Below are 3,879 nucleotides of genomic sequence, written 5' to 3'. Positions count from 1 at the left end.
AAGTTTTCAAATCAGTTGCCTAACAATTCTGTGATACCAGGAGAAGACAAGACCGTCACGTTCATGGGAAACAAGACCTTCGTGTATAAGCCTTGTGCCCCACCCGGGCAGACATCATTCTGAATGCCCAAAGGTTTATATTAGTTTTTTCTAACAATTTCCAGGTTAGAATATTATGGCTCTTTGTTCTTGCAACTACAGACTCATTTCCCTGTCCCCATTTGATTTCAGAAGTCCAGGAGTTGGAAATCATTCTGTCCTGCTCTGGAAAATGGCAGTTTTTCATTCTCTCTCTTCAAGTTCCATAGCAGGGAGTATTTTTGCTTCCCACCACTACATTTTCTATTTAAAAAAAAAAATTATATTAAAAATGCATAGAAGTGAGAGATTTGTCTAAGGACAAAATAAAGAGTCTGGGAAAATTGGATTTGGCAAATTACATTAAACCAGAAGGGCAGCATGTCTTTCCTGTGGCTACACACAAAACTAATACGCTGAAAAGTTCAAGCACAGGACCTATTTTTAGTAAGACAAAATTTGCAATTTGAATGAATTAAAACCATTGTAATAATTTAAGATATTTTGCTGAGTTTTTAAAGTTATAGGCTCTGAAACTGTAAATAAAAAAGCTGCATAGAGTAAGGATGAGCTCACACTTACATCAGCTTGAAGTTCTTCCAGGTACCTTAAGAAAAGTAGGGGAGCTGCTGGGACAGTGCAGCCACAGCTGCTCCAGCCTTAAGCTCTGCCAGCTGAGGAGGGGTGGGCACAAGAGCTCCAGGGAAATATTTTTTTTTTCCTACTTCCCCTGGCAGAGGACAACAAGATGGAGTGTTTTTCAGGAGACAAAAAAGCCAACCTATTTTATTAATGAGGGTAATAACCTCAGGCACTGGTGCTGGTTAGACTCTTTCATCAGAACAACTAGCAGACAGTGGTGTGAGTGCAGTTTTACTCCATCCTGTAAGTTTCTAGCACAGGTCTGCAATACACACTCCATTAAAAATTGCCATGAATCACTAAGTAAAAACGGGGGTTTTTGCATTTCTCCTCTTTCTCAGTGCCGTATCGCCCTCTGTTGTTAGACCTGTGATGCTGTATTTTCAGCTCACCAGAAGGGAAGCTCTGATCGCAGCTCTCTCCCCTCGCTTTCGTGCCACCCCAGGGTAAGGCTGCAGGTGCAGGATGCAGCTGCCCTCAGCACAGCTTTGCTGAGCACCCCCAGCCTGCCAACACCCCTGCTCTGTGCAGCACGGCTGGCTGCCCCAGGAACACCTGCTTTGAACACTGCTCCAGCTCAGTGCTTCAAACACAGCCAAAGCTCTACAGCTTTTCCTCCAGATGCCAGTCACCACTGGTGATACATCTGTTTATCTTTGTTCTTCATTTTTGTGCCAGCTTTTACTTCATATAAACTTTCCAAATTTTCACCATTAAGTCATCTGAGCAGGAGCTGAGCCCATCAGCAATCACAGCTGCCCATGGTGCTCTGATCACGACAATCACTTACACCTGAAGAACTCGGCCTTGTGCTATGTCCTGATTCACCACGGACAGACATTCTGGTTAAAACCAAACCTGGCTACCGCAGATGTATTCCAAATTAAGTCACAGACCTTCCCTCCCCCCGTGCTTGTTGCATTTCAGTGCATGAGCTTTTTCAATAACAAAATAGGAACAAAACGAAATTCTAAGAACAGGCTGTTCTCATGATCATTAACAATTAGCATTTGCGAGATACTTGGATACATTTGTTACAGGTGACAGAGAAAAATGAAAGCATAAATGAAGAGTGGCTACCCTTTTTCAGGACTTGGCCTGAAAGTGATGCAGTAATTTTTGAATAGAAGATCTGACTTGTTCAGAGTTGTTCTTTTTATATCAGTGTTGTAACTGGCTTACAGTGCTATTAGGTGAATTTTTAATTTTATTTTGTGCAGTTCATTTAAAATAATATCTAACTAAAGTCCACAAAAAACCCTGTAACCCTACATCTTACCTGGCAGGATAAGCTGGAATCTCTCAGGATCACCTGAAATAGAGCTGTTATGCTGTACGTGCCATGCATGTCTATTCTGCCATCAGCCCGAGATATATCTGCAGCCTCTGCAGTAACCAGAAGTATTTCAAATTTACAGTCAAACAAGCATGTGCTCACTGTTGCCCTTTCTAAAGCATGAGCAAGCCCAGGAGAGTGAAGCTACTTTTGGGTTTTGTATGAGAGCATCCCCCAACAACAGCTGTAACATGACAGAGTTCCCTGAGAACTGAAGAAAAGTCACTTTCTTCCTTGAAATCGTGAAACTGCCTTTGAATGCAGTAGCTGCCAACCTGAGGTGGCATTTAACTATTAGTCTAAACATAAAAAGTTTTATAAGCTGTCCACAACATCAGGCAATTTTTCTATAAAATTCTACAAAATTAGAGGAGTACTCTAAGCAGCAGTCAAACTTTATGTAAGCATTTGGACTCTGCCCTCTGCAACATCCAGTTTTCAGACTGGAATGAAAACAAGTTCCTGAGGACATACAGTGAGCATCCCTGGGAAACTGAGAATTAGTTTTCCAAATACTTTAATCTTGGGGAAGAAAATGAAGTGATAGTGCCTGGTTAACCAGGAGGTCATCTAAAGGCTGCTCAGCCTGCCAGGAAATCACTTGTGTTGTCTTTATCCAAATGGCTGGATAATTTCACCATATTTTTCTTTTTGTAACAAAGCATGACAAAGAGGGATCTGGGCAATCCTCATTGAAGACTTCTGTGTTTGTTTATCATCCGTTACTGTTACTCAGAGCCAAAATCTAGACACCAAATGAAGTTTCGCTGTCTTCCAGCCTTTTATATAAAAGTCCCATCATTTTGCGGATACCAAACACTTCAAAATACACAAATACTTTAATACATACAAGTCTTCATAATCCATTAAATATCCTTAATTCCATGCTCCTTAAAACACTCTGTCACTGGATTAACTGCAAGATAAAGGTTTGCACAGGTTTTTATATCATATTGATTTGATCAGGCCCATGCAAAACCTTCCAGTGTACTGCAGGGATTATACTGCAGAGCAGCAATTCCACTAGAATCCAGAGCATTTTGGTTTACATCCAAAGGAAGAAAAGATACTGTCAGAAGATTATTAAGTGAGAGTGATGAAAGCTGCAGGAGTTGGCAGCAGCGTGGTGTAGCACATACAGAGAGACTACACTGGCTCCTATTTAGGTGCATTTATTGCGAGTCCGGTGCCTCCTGCTGCAGAACAGCACTGAAATGCTTTCAGACAATGCAGCATCCCACAGCACGTGTGCCACAGGAACAAGGAATCGTGGTGCAGCTTGGCTACAGCAACCGATGTCTTCTTTTTACACTCGATTCCTCAGGGAGCTGAATTAGATGATAAGAAGATCTATTGCTTTTTGGTTTGAAGTGTTAAATCTCTCTGTTCCTCTATCTCCAGATGGTATCACACGTATCAGCGGAGACAAATCAGGCTGCTTTAGCTAACATCCCAGCTGTGGCTATTTTCCTTCATGAACTGTTAATTCATGCTGTCAAATAGCATGAATTCTATTTCTCAATGAAATCTTCAGAAGAAAGATTTATAGCTTTGCAGAAAAGCAGCACAGAGCCCTCAAATGTACTTGAAAGAAAACTGCAAACCCACCATGCTGATGCTTTGGACTTTTAACCGTATGCAGGGATTGTTTTGTAGCACAGTCCATAGATAGAGGCAATACATGAACACCAGCCTCATGATAAAGAGGTCCTAGAAATTGTGGGTAGAGATTAACTTTGACATACCAGGATGGGAATTGATCGGTAAGAAATAAATATATATATATATACACAGACACATACATATATACTTTAAATATATAT

Source organism: Pterocles gutturalis, unplaced genomic scaffold (genome assembly GCF_000699245.1).
Source record: "Pterocles gutturalis isolate BGI_N339 unplaced genomic scaffold, ASM69924v1 scaffold15222, whole genome shotgun sequence".
In the NCBI taxonomy this organism is placed as follows: Eukaryota; Metazoa; Chordata; class Aves; order Pterocliformes; family Pteroclidae; genus Pterocles; species Pterocles gutturalis.
This window is presented reverse-complemented; position numbering follows the sequence as displayed.